The sequence below is a fragment of the Patagioenas fasciata genome, chromosome 1, assembly GCF_037038585.1.
Source record: "Patagioenas fasciata isolate bPatFas1 chromosome 1, bPatFas1.hap1, whole genome shotgun sequence".
Lineage (NCBI taxonomy): Eukaryota > Metazoa > Chordata > Aves > Columbiformes > Columbidae > Patagioenas > Patagioenas fasciata.
The window spans coordinates 33,342,926-33,361,996 of record NC_092520.1 but is presented as its reverse complement, the minus strand read 5'-3'; the positions used below and the strand labels follow the sequence as shown (position 1 = coordinate 33,361,996).

Below are 19,071 nucleotides of genomic sequence, written 5' to 3'. Positions count from 1 at the left end.
AATAAAATAATTAGCCCATTGAAAATAACTCCCTAACCTGCCGTCCTTTCAATAGAACTGAAGTGCTCTTAACACACATAGTACACAAGCATCTTGAATTAGCAGGGAACTATTTTTAAATACATGAAGGATAAGATACGAAATTAGTTTCATGGGGAACGAGAACCTTAGAGATTATTTACTTTCCATCTAATTACTTTGGCTCACCACTCATTTAGCTTTCCAATAGTACTACCTATTGCACACTCAATTTTTTATAGTAAAGACGTGTTTTTTAAAAAATTTAAGATTATGGACTTTAATGATACATAACCACATTTTCAAATTGACTCATCCACAAAAAAGCTAAATAAAGAAACCATATGGTACAAATATTCTTTTCTTTGGAACAACTGCTTCAAAGTAAGGATTGCCACATAAAAGCATGTACCTTTCTTTGAGCAAACACATGAAAATTCTGAGAACTGTACAAAACTATTACACTGGGCACAGATTGCCTCTTACATGACTCATATAATGTAAAGAGTGAAACAAAATTATTATTTAAAAACTAATTCTGAGAGCGAGGAACTCAGGTGACAGGACAACCTACGAAGTCTTGAGCCTGAGAGAAGCTCAAGCTTCTAAGGCTTCGAACATGAAGAAATTAAGTGTGGTCCTACAGCACTGCTGGGCTATATCCACTACCCATCTTTACTTCGTATGACACAGGCACATTTCTGTCACTCGCACAGGATGAAAAAAGAGAGTAGATGAAATGGTATTCCAGAAAGAGAGCACTTGTGACAAATTTCAAATATAGACTGAAAGAAAAATAGTAATTAAAAATAAGGTCTACAATCTTAACCCTGTATAAATAAATTAATTAGAATCTTTATGACAGAGCCTAATAATCTTAAAAAAAAGAGAGGAAAAATAAACAGAAAGGATGAAGAGAGCAAAGAAAAAGAAGGTAACAAAGAGGACAATGCATTAAACAGAAAATAGCAAGTCTGTTATGTAAAGGAAAAGAAGGAAATGGAGGCCACAGCAAAAAAAAGATATGAGACAGACAGACACAAAGATGAGGAGTAAGGGGGGTTTAAAAAATGAAAGGAAAGAAGGCAAGACAAAAAGAGCTAAGGAGATAGACATACAGAAAGGATGGCTTAACATTAAAGGGAAAAACAAACAAACAAACAAACAAAACAACTGCAAACACCACAGCTCTACATTCCTACCCAGAAAATTACTCTAGAAACCAGAGCTGGAAGGGAAGTGAAATTCACATCCTTAGCAAAGGAAGCTTCATTCAATGCTGACAGCTCAGGGTCCAGTCCTGTCTCCATCAAGCAGTGAGACTTTTTGCCAGAACTTATCTCTTGTGGGACTGAGGCTGAGCTGAAGCAATGCACGAATGATTTTCTCCACTTAAACACCTGAAACACTGCAAACCAGAGCTTCACCTCTGGATCTTTTAGGATGACTAGTCTTAGTTACTAAGCAAGAGAATTAAGAGGTACAAAATCCATCACGGTACAACATGCAGAAGCACATACTACTGCCACCGTGTATTTGAAATTAGGAATTCTCTCATTAAGCAGAGTTATCAAACCATTTGTTATGTTATAAAGTCCTAATAATTTTTATATCAGCTGTCAATGAGTAATTTATCAGGAAAAAAAAAATTACAGGCTGTTAAAGCAATCAGCAGAGGAATCCATATGAAATAAAGTGGATTTTCTGACCGCTTTCCAGAATGAGATGGTAAGAAAGAAGCTTCGGGTTCCACTTTCCACCAGTGAATATTTCACTGTTCCAACAAATCAACCACTGGAGTGAGAGAAAGAAGGAAGAAAAACCCTGAAAAGAATTTCTCAAATCACTTATTAGAATATAATGAATATTAACAATAGAGAGTACAAATTCTCTCGTGAATTGAGGATTGCTAGGTTTTGGATCCCTTCTTCTAGGCTGCTAAGGTTGCTAGGGAATTTCACAGTTAATAGTGTATTTCCATATGAATGTTTGAAGAAGGGGGAAGGGTTTGGAAAACGGAATCTTAAGCATTTTCTTTGTGCTTTGGATAGAAAATTCTGATGTTCTTGTAGAGCTGGAGCAAGACACTTTCAAACTCAGCTATACATTATCAAAGATTTTTAGAACAAAATTAGATACAGGAAATGTTTAAAGTAGCATTGTGAGGGAGAACTTGCTTCTCTTACTATGGCCAGTAGGAATGCACCAGACTTGCCATTATGCACATTCTAAGGGCAACAAGTGGTCTACAAACCATAGCAGCTTTGTTTTCTTTTAACAGATAAAAGCAACGAGTTTATTTTGTTTTAAACAGATTGTATGTCCATTTTTCATAGACCATTTAAAAAGCACAATGCTGTGGGCTTCCCAGTGACAAATACGCTGAGGCATCAGCAAGTGGCAACACACTTTGTATTCCTTGACATGGATGAAAGAATTCAATTCAACTTTTCTTTTTCCTGTCTGGAAATAGAAATGCCTGAGAAAAAAAATATTTTTAGCCCTACTTCCCGAGAAAAAAGTTTAAATGATGTTCTGTCTGCATCTTCATCTGTTTCTCCTCCCTTCTCTTCACTAACTTTGGGTAACATTGGTCAACAAAAACTGATAGAGGGCAGAGTCCCCTCATTTTCATGAAAATAAGTGGCTGAATAAAGGAGAAGAATAATAAACATCCCGTGGTTTGAATGGAAGGTACTCAACCTTGTATCAGAAAATCCACAATCACCACTGAAGGAAAAACTGCAGAAAAAAGGGCGAAGCTGGCTCCATGCTCACTCCGTCACATTTATATGGTTATTCTCCCCATCCTTCAGAATTCAAAACATCCCACCTCAGGCATCTCCTATTTACCGCAAGTATACATGAAATATAGACATACTTTCACTGGCAACTCCTGTGACCGTTCCTCTTCACACCACCATATTATCTTAATAAACTGTCTCTCAGCCCCAGGGTCTTTGTTCTCATGTAAGTGACCTACAGTTGGTCACCCTGGATCTTACACAAAGCATGATGAGGACAGAGGTTATATGAGTTAATTGCATAGTGACTGCAAAAATAGCGTGCTTTCTTCCTTTCAGCTATGTGGTCTTTCTCTATTGAAAACTGGAGTTACACTGTAATTCAAGTTAACGATAGAACTGTATATCTGGATAACTCTATCATTAGTTAACGCTACCACCAAATGAGCTTGTCTGTATGGTATTTGACAACGAAATTCAAGTTAAACAACCTCCTCCAGAATGAAGACAATATTGGATTAATTAGATAACTTGCTGCACATTTAGAAAATGAAGATGAATATCCCTTTTATAACCATATTCAAATCCTGCAAAATAAGAACCAGATTGTAATCTGTTATTGTAGTATAACTTATGAATATTTCCTACTCGAAATATAAATCATTGGAGATCAGAATCTGGCCACATGCATCTTAGAAGATACATGTGACTCATGTAAAAAAGACACAATCTCCATCAACACATAATGCACAGGAACAAATTTATTTCCTAGGAGACTTCAAAATTCTTTGCCAAGAGAACTTGCATTCTGGTACTCCTTGCATATTTTGTTATTTCTATTGGTCTACATGCTGCTTTTGCTGTTAGCTATGGAGTGAATATCTGGAGAAGAGCAGAAACTGGAGTCCATTACTCCAGTACTCTTTTCCCCACACACTTCCCATAACTCGGACAACTTTCTTCCTCTGCCCAAAGACAGCCACTGGAAATACTGTAAGAAGTCCGTAAAGTTTTTACTAGCTAAAACACAAACCACAGACTACTGAATTCATTTTGTAACATGATTATTCCTCCAATGTGGTCCAAAACTGAAAGCATGCAGTTCTAAATAAGATACACAAAAATGTCATACCTGAGTCTCAAGTCTCTAAACAGTCTGGTCTACCATCCTTTTAGTCTATTTTTAGTTGTGCTTTAACAACTTGGGATGTATCTATATGAGTTTATTAAAGACAGATTAATTTTCTCTCTACCTATGCTTTATGATGCTTCTGCAACAATCAGCCCTGAACCTGAAGTTGTTTTAGCAAGGGATCATGTGTGAAAAAGTGAATTTATCAAATGCTTCAAGCCTAACAGTGTAACATGTCAAAATGTTCCACATTGGGTTGGGCAGGGAAGAAAATATTTTCAAGGCTGAAACAGCCATGTTCAACAGCCAGTGTCTGCTATAACTTGATGGCTACATTTTCCACTGTTGTGACACAAACCAGGATAACAGACTGATCATCTGGATTTCAGTTTAAGTTATGAAACCACACTCCTCCTGACTGTCCCATTTCCTTTATCCCACTCACTGTAAGGTCTGGTGAGAATCACAGACAAGTAGAGCTGGAAACAACTATATAACAGGATCAGTTGTGTTATGTAAAGACAGCACAGCTATATTTACTGTGTTCTTGAAGACTTCAACTGAAAAAGCCCGACAATCCATTCTAGGACCCTTCTGCATCCTTGCAACTAGAAAAAAATTCCTAAACTTGTTATTTCTTGCAAAATATTCAGCCTAATACTTTTACTGACTGTGGGCATTGCAGATTTTTTTCCTCATATGTCAGACTTCTTCCTGTTCTTCCTCGTCACTCAAAGCATTAATCTTGTCATTCAGCTCCTACAGATGCCGATGCCTCCTTCAATATTTTTCTCAAATATTAGGTGTAATTTATTTGCAAGCTAGAGGAAGAAAGTTTTGATTTGAACTGAAGTGTCATCAGGCTGTAGCTGGCCAAAATCTTTCTGAAACTATCTGTGTTGGTTTTGCTGGGATCGAGTTAATTTTCTTCATACTGGTTATGTTCTGGATTCAGTATGAGAACAATGTAATAACACACTGAACTTCCTATGCCTTTGCCTCGTACAGTTAATTTTTTCTTCAGACTAGCTACGCTGTGTTTTGAAGTTGGTATGAAAATAATGTGAGAACCTACTGATGTTTTGGCTGTTGACAAGGAGATCAAGGACTTTTTCAACTTTCCAGCTGCAGGTGCACATAGAAGTTGGGAAGGAGCATAACAGGACAGCACCTAGATTGACATCCAGGCTGGTCAATGAGCTATTCCCTACCATCAACATCATGTTCCATATATAGCTAGATCTGGATTTCCAGCTCAGTCTTTTCTCCTGGGATTAGCTGTTCAAGACTGGGGCAGTCTCTTTTCCAAGACTGACTGTTTGGTGCAATTATGTTTGAGTGCAAACTGGTGTCCAGGTCTCCACTCTTCTAGGATCAGCTGTACAGAACCAGAGTTTCCAATCACTGCTCAGGGACAAGGTGGGTGTCACCAGGTGGTGAGCAACTGCACTGTGTATCACTTACTTTGTATACATATTACCATTATTATCATCTCTTCTTTTGCTATCCTATTAAACTGTTCTTATCTCAACCTATAAGCTTCTCCCTTCCCTTATGATTCTCTCCCCATCCCAGGTGGTGAGATGGGCAAGTAGCTGCATGGTCCTGGTTGCCAGCTGAGATTAAACCCTGACACCATCACTAGTTGTCTTCCTAAGATCATCAGTTCTCTGAGAAGTATCTTGCTATATAATTTTCATTTTACAAAAGTCGCACTCAATTTCAAGAAACTTGCATTATTGAGAACCACAGAGTAGAGGCAAAAACAAAGATCTTCCTTAGAGGATGTCCAAGAGAAACTGAAAGAAGGGAGCATAAAATCTTTTTTCCAGCCAACTCCTAATTACACAGATGGCTCTTACTCACCAAGATGAACTCAGCATCAGGACAAACCTACTTCAGAAGTTCTCATTTCAGTTTGTTTCTGCCACTACTACATTTGCTCCTCAGGCACTTACAGAACACCTCCTTGTCACACAGCCATTCCACGGTATCCCTTAGAGACATGACAGAGAGCGTTGCAAAGGTCTGCATCCCTCCTTGCACAGATGCTTAGAGCCACTATCTGAACACTTCTCACATCCACTGAACCAGCTTGCATTAGTGGAAGTGCTGTTTATTTTATAATAGGTTTGGGGTTTCAGCTCTGCATTTCCCTTTTCCTTCAGCCATTTAACAGTGAATTTAGTATCTGTTAAAGGACAGTACACACAGGCTTACATCTCACCCTATATTGTTCATTTTTTGTTATGCTGACAGCAATGTTAGTGCAAAAGGAAGTTTCTTACAAAGTTTGAAGTCTTCGTCTTCCTAGTGTTTAAGATAGGAGTGGTTATTGCTCTTCGTTCTCCCTGATAACAAACTGATTCCTCTAGAATGAAGTGACATTGAAGAGCCACTAAAACAACTAGAACAGTGACTTCAGTGATCATCACAGCCATATTTCAATGATGACAGGGTTGTCAAAGCATGTCATTTTCAGGATTACCAAATTCAATCTTCTCCTTTCAATTCAATACTCAGTTTCATCTGACAGCTCATCTGACATTGAAGAACCGAAAGAAGCGGATTTTCTGCATGATTTCAAGATGACCACTACGCTTTTCTGTCTAGCTACTCGAGTAACATTTATACTTGAGGTACAGAAGAATTGTTTGATTACAGTGGGTTGACTGACTTGCTTCACACTATTCCCTTTGTTCTTGAGCAAGATGACCCTGAAAATTATTACTTTTATCGTTTGTATTTTATTTGTAGTATATAGTACCGCACAGAATCAACTTTGTTTTAATGGAAAAGGTACACTTAGGTGAGGGACTGGCAAGCTGGCCTTATACAAAGCTGCCCTGTCAGATGCGCTGCCTCTTTCCAGACTCAAACAAATGAAGCCTACTTTGACTGTACAGTTCTCCATTCTCTTCCTTCTCATCACTACCCATGGAGAGTGGATTACATTAAGCAGCTGTTCTGTTCTTTTATTGTCAGTGAGCCTTCTCTTTCATTTTCCCCAGAGACTTTATGCAGTTACATAATCTCCCTTAATATTTTCCAAGAAACTTAAAAATAATTCCAATTTTTCAGCCTTTCTCTTTTACTTTAAAAATGTTAATAGTTTCCTTCCCAGGCTGAAATTACAGACGCCTTCTATTTAGCAAAGAAAACAACATAAACTACACATTACGTATGTTCTGTAAAATGATACACAAGTTAAACAAATGCATCATGAAAAATAAAACTGCAAAACCCAACTAATGATACACGCACAGCACCTGGTTTCACATGTTTTTTCTGTAATAGTATTAACCTTACAGAATTGGCAAGAAACTGGATAGCTAAGTGGACTGGCAGCAGTACACCAAGCCTGTCACCTGGAGTGCATCAGCTCAAGTTTAGCCCAGCTCCCTCTAGGGACTGGAAATGCATGTTCTCTCACAGGCTGTCAATGAAATAAAATGGTAATGGCTATCTGGTTCATACAAAATGGGAGATTACATTGCAGAAAAAGAGCCATCAGCATAAACAGTGTTTCTGCTTCCTGTTAAGATATTAATAATCTTGAACCAAGCAACTGGCCAAGGGTGCCTTCATTTGCTAAAATAAAGTTAATCTAAGAGATGTTCATTTTAGGGCAGCTAATGGAAAGGCAACACAAAGATTCTAAATCAAACACACTTTCCAGGGCTTTTAAGTCTTTGGCTTTCACACGTAACAGCCTGACACCGACAAGTCTGTTTATGCTCTGTGTGAAGACGGTGGAAGCCAGATGTGCAGGTGCAGAGGAGGCACGAGGATGCATGAACAGACCACCTATTTACAGCTAGTAAATCCACACAGAGTGCTTGTTTACATCCAGGTTCCCATCATCTGTATCAGCCAGCACTGGACCATAAACACACACTTTTTTGATGCATCTATAACTCTATTAGCCTGAGTTGTGATCTCCACAGCTTTCACTGCTAAGCAAGGGTCACACCTCCAAGGAAAACTCTCAATAAAGTAAGTGGATCACTTATTTGGTAAATGCAACTCTTTCTTCTGAGTCAATGTTGAAGTAATGCCAACATCCATCATAAGTCATCAGAAGAGATTAGTATGTGGATCTTTGCCACTGAAATACAGGCCACTATCACTGTGGAATGAGAAGGAACCGCTTCACTCGGTAGAAAATAGCAAGCTCTTATTCTATATGCAGAGGAGCAACTGAATTAGGATATAACACAATTTCACAGAATGTCAGAGCAGCAAAATATTAGGAAGCAATCTGCTACTTTCAGATGAAACAAACTTATTTGTCATCGCTGAAAGTCTTCCTGACTTTCCTCATAAGGGCACGAGTACCAGCACCCGTTCTAAGAGCACGAACTCATTCTCATTATTGCATTCCACCTCCCTAAGTTCACTCCACGCCTTTATCAGCTACTTCTATTTCATGTCTTCTTTGCTTCTCTGGTAAATGCTTCCGAACAGGTATGGGTAAATCTAAACAGAGCTGTAAAATATACTGTTAAACTCTCACTGTATTGTACCCCAGTCAGAGCTGCTACATCCTGATGCATTTTTACACTGTATGTAGGGCACAGACCCCCTTAAAATCTACATAAAGCCAGTGTGTCATACCAAAATAGTTGTATGTTATCCACTTTGGCCAGGGAAGGACTGTTCCTCACTGTATGTTGATGAGATCTAGTATACCAAACCTCACATCTTAAATGCTAACACTATATTTAAAATACCTGTATAAAAAAATGGTTTAGAGCCTCATTTAACGTAGCTCTAAAAATATCTAAAAATGTAGTAAGAAAAACAAATTGTAATTAAGATTGTCGTTGACCTAGCTTCTCCCTGCTATCTCACACACAGTATCTTTCAGTCTAAAGGATTCCATCCAACAACTCTGATCTTAAACACATACAGAAAAGCACTATTAACATACAAAAGTAGTGCTAAATATAAACCAATCTTACCCAGTTTCATTGCCAGCAACTACTGAGCTTGATCCACTCAGTTGTATGAGTTCCTTTTATCTGCCTTATCCATCCATCAACAAATTATCTACCCATCAACAAACTGTCCCTCTAATATCAGCAATGCATTGACAACAATTTCAGTCTAAATCTTCGTGTTCTGCTGAAAAAAAACAACCTTCCCCCAGCTTCATTCAACCTTCTCTCTGATCTCTATCACCAACATTATCAACCAGTCCCTGGAGACAAACTCCAGCAAGGGCTGAATCTGGCTTACGCATCAGAGTTTTTGTTTTTAAGCAGTTACTTGGGGTGTATTTGGAGTCTACTGGTTTTTAATAGACCAGCTTTTTCCATCCTATTCTGCACACAGAAAACCTAGATGAAACCTAAACTTGTCTTTTACAATTTCAAAACAACCCTTTCTTGCACCATCAAGTACTTAAACCAAAGGTCAATCTCACCAAGAAGCTCCACCTCAGACCAGCTTTCACCAGTTTTAATCATTATCACACAAGGAAGGGTTATTCTGAATTACTTGTTCTTACCTTGTGGCTACCAAAATAGGCCTTGTTTAAATAGTTGGCTGTCAGGTATTCATAAAGCATGGCAAACAGAAATCCACCTCCTCTTCTGCAACTGCCATGACTGTTGGAAAACATTCCCCGATGACATCAAGTCTGCACAATTATTTATTTTTTTTTCTGAGTACTTGCTGCAAGTAAAATGAATTGCAAGAAACCTATGTAATATCATCATTCCAGCGAAGAGCTCCCCAAGGAAATTGCCACTACATATTGAATCTGCATTTTCCCTGACTGAGCTGTCTCCTAGCCTGAACAGATGAGGGAGTAATGCACCTTGGGAAAGGTCATCCACATGTCTCAGCCTCTTCCCAAAACCATGTCACTGAGTCATCAGGACTCACACCACACACAGACCAGCCAGATCACAGGAGACAGTTGCTACGAGTTCAGGGCATCATGATGTGGGCACTGGAAGGAAGCAGCAGTACTCGCTATCCATCACTGCTACCTGATGGCAGTAAGTATCCTTCGGTGATGAAAGAAAATGCTGCAGAAACTGTCAACAAACAAGAAGCTGTCACCTCTGTGCCCTCTACACCACCCCAGTATGCTCATTGTTTTCAAAAGGGAAAACAAACAAACAAACAAAAAAATAAATAAAAAACACAAAAAAATCTCAGAGCTGTTTACTAAAAAATCTACTGCAGCCAATCCTTGTGTATCCACCATCCCAGCTATGGCAAAACCTGAGCCCATAGGATGGCCCTGTCCCAATTTATGTATTTATCAAAGCATCAAAGCCAACTGTCTTCTCACTGGAAGCTGCTTGGCCAAAGCACGAACAGTCTGGTTTGAGGAAAGTTGGCCCAATATCTGACCTAGTTTCTCATGTAACCTTCAGCTAAAGCTAGAGTGAAACAGAGACATGAAAAAGGGCTGCTACATCTTGTACTCTGTCTCCTGGAAAACACAGAATTCCCTCCTTCAGTACATTTGCTAGTGACTTGCCTACTCTTATTTTAGATTTCTGAAGAGGGATGAGGGGTTCTCATTACACCTGGACTAGTATAGGCTCCAGCACATTTTTCCGTCACTAAGTTTTTGCCCAGAATTCATCTTAAACTTTTATTTCCTTGATTTCTCAATTTATTCCTAGGTATTCTCCCACATAAAGACACCCCCACACACACCCCCAGATTCCTTTTATTACAATATATTTCAAATATCTACACGTAGTTAACTTATCTTCCCGCATTCAGTGCCAGCCTAGAAATATGTCTACTTTTTAATATTTCCCTTCATCTAGTTCCTCCAGACCCTCAAGTATTATGTTGCTCTCTCTAAGCTTCATTCAAACTGTAAATATCTTCCTGTTGGTACAATATTCAGAGTTTTCAGATGTGTTCATAGCAGATTCTTCTAAAAAGGGAATCTCACCTCTTTGTTCATGGACATGGTACCTTTTTCTCGTCAGCTTAACCACAAACCATGCTGTTCTGTAATCAAGTTACACTACAGACTCATGTATTAATTCCTGCTGGGTCTTAATTCTAGATCCCTTCCAGCATTGCTATTACCCATCAGTACGTTCCCAATTTGAGACTCCTATGAACTTGCCTTTCCCTAAATTTGTTCCCTTCACTCTACTATCCTTTCGGAATTCTCCTTAAGTTTTGTTTACTTGAAAGCAAACATGTTCATTTCAAAGGTTATAGGTTTTGCTCAAGGTCCCTATTCAACAAAGCATTTAATTAGATGTCTAACATGCTTCCATTCAGTTGATCTCAGCAAGCAGAGATGAGTTTAAGCATATGTTTTAAACAAACAAACAAAAAAAGTTAGGCATGTCAGTGCTTTGCTGAACCAAATTCTCAGTTTCTGTAATCACTTGGACGGTTTATTTTCCGTATTTGGCAAGAATTGACAGCTTAATGCTTTTATGTTACAGGATTTAAAAATGAAGCTTCAATAGAGTCCAAAATTGACATCATGCTTTTGTTCCTTTCTTCAAGTTAGAATAGGAAATAAATACCTAAGTAAATATGCAAGAGTAGAGAAACCATTAAGTCTATAGGATTTAAACATGCACTAAGTCACTCTACATTCTCATTGCTGCAGTTCCCTCTTGAAAAATGATTAAAAAAAAGCCCTTTGAAAAATTGAAATAGTACGTGTATCTCAGTAAGATATGCAGCACCTTCCCTGTCAGCTCATTAGCTGCTACCATCATTGTGCAGTTAAACGGAGAGAACAAAGCTGCCCATTTCTTAATTTATGTCTACCAAAAGCATTTAAATGCAATGGACTTAACTCGCTGTTCCTCAAAATATGGATTTTTAATGGGGAGAAGGGAGAATAAGGTACTAGTCTTTAGCTCTGGTCATGAGTTGGCTATTTCCATCAGCCACCAACTCACATGCCAACAGATGTAAGCTTTTACATTCATCACCAGCAATGAATGCAGTTGGCATAACAGGAATTTCATGGACAGTATTTAAAATCACTTCCAAATGTCTTCCATTGTTTACACACAGAATACTTCACGGCCTTTCTCTCCCCTTTGTTTTTTGTTTGTACTTTCTGTTTTCTTTGCCTTCCTTCATTCTGCTGCCTGGTAAACACAAGCAGAGGCTAAGTGGGGACTGCAATTAGGCAGCTATACCAAGCTTAATCTGCGGACTACCTAATTGTAAGATTTGAGGTTTGGGAGGTGTGCCATTTGAGAAAGAAATGGAGAAGAAAAATTGGAAAATAACTGCTTCCCTTCAAACCATAAAGCCTTCCAAAATTCAATTAACATGTTCTAAACTAAACCATCCACACATGCTATGACACTAAAACGCATGATTTCAAATATAGTCAAGAAAGTAGCTGCTCATTGATATTTATGAGAATTATAAAATTCTCTGACCATTCCACTTCCTTCTCTTTTACGGAAGTGGCATCTGTTCTAGCACTTTTGCACCTCAGTACTCGAGATGAACCAGAAAAATACCTATAGGCAATACAAATAAATTGTACGTGACTGCATATTGGATCTGTTAAATATCATCATGAACCCCAAAGTCACTCAGAGAACACTATTCCCACGCCTAGCACAAATACTGTTGTTTAATAATGCATACACGGTTAAGTTCGTCGTCTGCCCCACAGCAAATTTTTCTTGTGATTTTATAGTTTCCCAGATGGAAATAATACCTTCACTTTCACAGATTCACTGGTGCAACCAATAGGAAAACTACCACTGTTTTTATTTACAGTGTGACCATTGTAATTACTGCTGGGTAGCAGAAGACTTGCAGGTAAAACTCCATGGGCAACTTCCTGCTACTTTCTCCTACAAAGAAAAGAAAGTTGGCAAAGAGGCAATAGCCTAGAAACTCCTCTGATACATTGCACATACAGCTACTCATGTGTGTGACCGCACTTCTCTTTCCCTGCTGCATTTCAGCATCTCCAATGGCCTCCGAAGCACCAACACCTGCCGGGAGTCTACAACCTGACAGGTAGCGAGCAAAGATCCTGGTTTAAATCCACACCTTGCACTAATGGATTATTTTCAGATAGATGGCAGTGCACAAAGTGCATCTGAGACTGGTCCAGGGTTGAGATGCCATTTCAACGCTCAGACACTTTAACCAAGGGAATTACTGCATTGTCAAAAGCACTTTTAGAAAGATTCTTCCTTAGGACCTGATCCCGCTGCACTGGGACAGCTCTGGCTCTTTTGAAGGGGTGAACTGGGTCCCAAGAACGTAAACATTGCAAAGCAGCACTTAGAATTTTACTTCACATTCCTGTGAGCAGCAAAGGATTTTTTGTTTGGTACATTCCACCAAATGTAGTTTTAAAACACAATCCTAAAGGATGATTAATGAGACAAAGTCTAAAAAGGTACTGCATACTGGATACAGGAGACAATAAATGTGATTTTCAAGGGTCTGTAATAGCACAGATTTAGAAATAGTCCAGCAATAAGAGTAGAGTATTTCAAATCACTCCTATTGGCAAAAATTCTAGAGTTACTACTTAATTTTGTGCCCACTTCATTCTAACAGACATTGTGAATAAGCTGAGAGAGTATAGTGAAATTTTAACTATTTAACTGCATTTACCCTGGCAAATCCCTTTCTTACAAAAAGAAAATATTAACAAAGCAGCTGAAACGAACAGCGGCAAACCTCACAGCACAATTAGCCATTCTCTACCTACTACTTGGATGTTTCCACATAGAGCTATCATGATGTAGAAGCATTCACCATCGTTTTGTTTTCTGTTCGCAGTAGGGGGTTGCTAGGAAACAAAATACTATTGTCTGATTTCATGATCTATTGCCTGGTTTGCCTGGCAATAGACTCTTCTAAATCTGTTACTAGATTATTTTATATTTTACAGAGAGATTAAAGCTAACATTAAAATGAATGCGCACAGACAGGAAGAGTGAAAAATGCCTCAAAATTCAGGGGAAGGGATGTATATATTCCAGGTTGAGGAAGAGAAACTATCCTGAGGAAAAATGAACTTAAGCAGTCTGGTGATATTTATATACACACGCACTCACACATGTATCAACGTTCCTCAACTGTATCTACAGTTTTGCCGGCTTGTCAAAGACTCTCTTGCTTCTGAGGATACAAAATGTTCTCTTACTACTCAAGAGCTACTGTACGCTGCAAGTTCTGTAAATACCACATGCTGCAGAACGCCTGGTGTGGGTGAGCACACACACCGGAGTCATTTTTGTTCTTGGAATTCAGCTCAGGGTTGTTTCAGTGCCTTAATTTATTTATGTAATCATGCTTTGCACATTCAGATGGACAGAAGAGTCAGAGGCAACTCCTTACTCTCTTTCTTCCCCTCCCCCCTGCGGTTGTAACATAAATATATAAATAAAAGGGTAAGTAAGTAAATAAATAAAAGCATCAGGAAAATATATCTAAAATTGAAAGCCACAATAACAAATCTCACATATTTTTACAGTAGCAAGTCTTTGTAAAACAAGAGATTAAAAGATTATTACAACCAAATAAATGTGGGTGCCTATCAAGGAATCCCCATAACATGATGAGAGACCTCAACGGCAGAAAACAATCATACTTATAAGCTGAGAGTCAGGTGAAGAGACTTCAGCACAAAGCCACAGAAGAAAAGATTTTAAATAAAACCTGCAGAGTAATTATTACTCTTTTATGTATATCTGCAATTTCACAACATGCACTATTTCAAAGTCCTTTCAACTTATTTATTAATGTCTACGCATTTTATCGTTCCATTTTACATTTGAGGAAAAAAATGAATGAAGTACATTGCAAAGGACATCAAAGCTTTTGACATATTACAGCAGAACTTCCAGTGATTCAAAAAAAAAAAAAAAAGTAATAACACACAACATAGAAGACACACAATTCTCACTAAGCATCTGAGAGCTTCTTGTCTCTCCTGCCCAGAGATGGATTTATTCAGCCTCTAACCTTCCTTTCAGAAACCCGGAGTCCTCGCCAAAAACAAATTTAGAATTAAAGAACAAGAGAGTGAAATGCAGCACCTTCTCATCCCAGACAACAGCAAGCTACTTCTAGCGATCAGATCAAAGCAACAAGAGATAGAGAGATGGATACGACCCACAACCAATCCCTCCCCTCGCCAGGGTAGGATTCGGCTGTTCCCCAGCTGGCAACCCACTACAACAACAGGGTAACAGGGCTAGTGATAAAACGGTGCCCAGCGCTCCCCCTGTCCCCCACCGCTCGCACAACGAGATCCTGTCACCTACAGCTCCGGTGAAACCTGTTTTAAAGCACTCACACAAGGAAGGGGGAGAAAGACGAAGAGAGGGATGGGACAGTCACCTCCTGAGCTCGCCACCAAAAACTGTTCTGCAAACTGCTGGGGTGGCTGCCGGGGTCCTGGCAGCCGCAGCCACTTAACTCTTGCGGGGAAAGCAGGGTTTGCAAGCGGGAGGGACCCCGGCGTCCGACCCCGGTTGCCCAGGGTGCGCTGCCCGCCCGCCCACGCCCGTGCGCCGCGGGAGGCTGCGGGGCTGTCCCCAGAGGGGGCAGCGGCAGGAGAGAGAGCCCCGTCCTTCCCGCCGCTGCAGCAGCAACTGCAATTAAAAAAAAAAAAAAAAAGGAAGGAAAAAATCTAAATAAATAAATAAATAAATAGCCCGCTAGCGGGAAGGGGAAAATAAAAACCCACCCTAAACAGGCGGACCCCAAACAACAACAAAAAGCAGGCGCCCAGGAGAGCAAACTTTCTGACTCACCGGGGGAGAGACAGTGCCCGGGGGTGCGGCGGGCACCGGTGGGGGCGGCGCACAGCCCCGCGGCGCCGGGCGACCGGGGCCGGAGCCGGGCGAGGCGGCCGCTGCCGGCGAGGCTGCGGCGGGGCCGGGGCAGCGTCTGCTCCCGCCGCCCTCTCCTCCCTCCCCGCCCGCTCCGTCTCCCCGCAGCGCTTCCTGCGCCGGGAGCCACCCGGGCAGGGCTACCACCGCGGGACCGCCGTACCTACCGGCTGCCAGTGCGGGGCCGCGGAGCAGCGGGAGCCGCCGCCGCCACCGCCGCCCCCCTTCGGCGGCTGCCGGGTCCGGTGGCGCTGCAGCAGGCGGAGGACGCCCCGCGGCGGCGGGGAGCGCGGGGCCGGCGGCGCGGGGGTCCGGAGAGGCGGCGGCCGCCGATACACAGGCAGCGCGGTGCCTCTGTCTGTGTGCGTGTGTCTGTGTGTGTGATTGTGAGTGTGTGTGCCGGGGAGGGATGCTGCAAGGGACCGAGGGAAAATTCTCCCCTCCTAGCAAAGCCGCCGACAAATGGCGAGGCAGGTGTGCAGGGGAGGCAAGGCTCCCAGAGGACGAGGAGGAGGAGGAAGGGGGAGAGGGGCGGTGAGGAGGGCGGGGAGCGCACGGCCCAGCGCCGGGAGCAGCCTCGGGGCGTCACGGCGTCCCGGGGGCAGCGGCCCCGCCGAGGAGGCTGCAGCCGGGCCGGGTTCCCCCGTCCCGCCCGGGTGCCGCCCCTGGAGCGGTCGCCGGCGGGCGCGGACGCCCCACAAGCCGGGAATGCTCCTGGAAACCCCGGCAGAGCATCCTGCAGCAAAGTTTTCCCCGAGGCCTCTCGTCAAACATGACTGGGTGCTGTTCACAGCACTCTGGACAGGTTTGGGAGCTACATACTATCCGATGGGATTGGTACTTTCTCTGAAAATCCGGCTGTGGAAAGTGGTTGCATGTCTTGTCTGCAGAGGTTCACACTACCCGGTTAGCCATGGCTTAAAACCAGCATCCATCACGGGAAACCCTTGCTACAGCATCTGATTTTTTTGCTTATTCATCTCTCAGACAGAAGTCAAACCTCAAGTGTGGCTAGAGTACCTGCCCTCACCCGACCTCTGTGAAGCCATGGGGCAGGTGGCCAAGGACAGCTGTCCCCGGACAAGGCGCTGGGCCCGGAGAGGCTGGCGGCAACAAGTGCTTCCCCAAAGCCATGAACTGCTCCTAAAGACACCACTGAACCTCTCATCTTGAACAGAGACCTAACAAAGCCTTTTGTGGCCCCATCTCAGCTCCTGCAAAAGATACTTGCTAATCTGAACTCTTCCCACTATTTGAATAGGAAAATCCTGTTCTTGCCCCGGCCTGAATTACCATGCAGGGATGCTGTAAGCAGTCCCTTTCCTCTGTAGAGACAGTTGTGATTTAGTGCCAGAGAAAGCTTTTGTATGCCCATTTATAATATATTTCAGCACACTTCTAGGTGACTATTAGTTGGTAAGTGAAAAGTGGCTATGTCTGAAAGGCAGAAACTAACATCATATATTAAATATTGCACACAGCAGCTATGATTTCTAGTGGTAGGAAGAAAATCTGATAGAAAAAATCACCTGCCTCTCTTTTTCCACAGTACTTTTTCCACCAAAGCGGTACAGAGTTACATCCACAGGTACTTGGTTAGTTATATATGCTCACCAGCCCGTCGGTTTGGGTTTACCAGCAAGCACACTTATGCAACAGAAGCAATTTCCACACCACTGGGTTCATCTGATTTAAACAATACTGGCTAGTGTTGCCTCCGTGTGTGGCTTTTTTCCCTTGGCTGGTAGGGTTAGTGTCACAACTTCAGTCTGAGAAGTGACAACAAATAATACTGACATAAATTATACTGAGCAACACAAGGACGCACGTGGAGGATGAGACGTGGAAATTAATGCACGGGTTTAGGTAAGTGTTAACTATCTCTGCCAAGGAGCAGGAATCATTCTTGGCCCAGCTGTGCAGATGTGGGTTGCTTATTACTTGACTTGTTCTTGCATTGTTCTTTAGTGGCAATACCAACAGCTGAATAAAGGAGAAATTGCTGGAGGCATTTCTGTTAGTTGTAGTTGTGATGAAAGTAAGACATGATTATAACTTCGGCATCTTCTTTTATCTTATTTACAGTAAAATACATCTTTTCAGTCATTTAAAGCACAGGCCCTAAGCCTGTTCATGCTTAAGCAAGCACCTTTTGAAAAGCATGCAGAAAGCTCATGGAGAAGTTTAGGCACAATGCATATATCACCTGTAGTGTGAATTAGCTTGCAAAATCAAGGATTAGTTGAAAAAATCACACAGGCTCCAGTGTCTGAGTACATTTCTTAAGTTTGTTGCCTTTATCTGTTTTAAATTTGCTTCTTCATCTCTTTCTTTCTCCTAACACTGAATGCAACTGTACTTAGAAACACACACATACAACAACACAGACATTTTAAACACACCCTTCTTGATTGTTGCATAAGTATTGGTTGATATAAAACAGAGGTAAAAGAAAATATCTCTGCCAGTGTTGGTCTTGTTTAACATAGCTGACCGAAGTGTGAAACCACTTGATAAGGTTACTTCATTACGGCAATTTAGGGCTGTCCCCTCCTTCCTTTTCACAGAACTGCCTGTAAAAGTGTGTGCACACAAACACACACGCACAAATCTGCAGAAACAGCTGTTACGTTCTTTGCATGATTTTCACTAACACTTTCAGCATTGATTTGCTATTTGTAGGCTGGTACAATGCCTGGTTCCAACCAAGACCTCACTTTGTTACATTCTGAATAGCTCTTGCGAAGTTGTTGGCTTGACCCTGAAGACTTCAGTCTAATTTTTTAATAACTGAAGGATCTTTTTTTTTTTAATTTAAAAAGGGATTCATTTTAGCACTCTTTCATAAGCATGCATTGTATCCCGAGACTTCAAATGGAGCTGCACAGACATATCTGAAAGCACAATTAGGCCCTCTGGACCTTTTAAAGCTTCAAAAATAGTCATGTGTAATTCCTTCTTCTGTGGATCCTGCAAGCTTTAAGAGAATTTTTGAAAGCTGTAAATTCCTATTTATCCACTAAGAGGCTCACAGGCAATCTTCCCCTAATGGAAATAGAACTGTAAAGCCGAAACATTAATATACACAATATGATACATTATGCAGGGATAGACGTGTCAGAGCCAACGAGAGGGCACGGCAGCTGTGCTGCTACAGAGCCAGAGCCAAACAGGTTCACTCCATTTACTCGCATTCCTGCACCCGGGTTTCGCTATCTGATTTATATTAGTACTGTATGGTTCTCAAAAGGAAAAATAAAAAACCTTCTGACCTTTGAATCCCTCATCTGCATTGGCTGGCAGCTGGTACTGGCGAATCGGAGGGCACAGTTTGCTCTAAATA

General features: G+C 41.3%; 1 protein-coding gene across 11 annotated transcripts in view; it reads right to left on the bottom strand.

The window, feature by feature from the left end:
- Positions 1–16,171, bottom strand: part of ENOX1 (ecto-NOX disulfide-thiol exchanger 1) — a 368,503-nt gene extending 352,332 nt beyond the window's left edge. For 4 of the 11 annotated variants that reach the window (XM_071805734.1, XM_071805720.1, XM_071805749.1 and 1 more), the window contains exon 1: positions 15,896–16,164. The gene's annotated coding sequence lies outside the window, so the exon portion shown is untranslated. Of the gene's footprint in view, positions 1–15,234; positions 15,256–15,650; positions 15,795–15,895 lie in introns of those variants that run through there. The other 7 variants (XM_065851685.2, XM_065852027.2, XM_071805780.1 and 4 more) reach the window with 5 other exon arrangements.
- Positions 16,172–19,071: the final 2,900 nt, after the last annotated feature.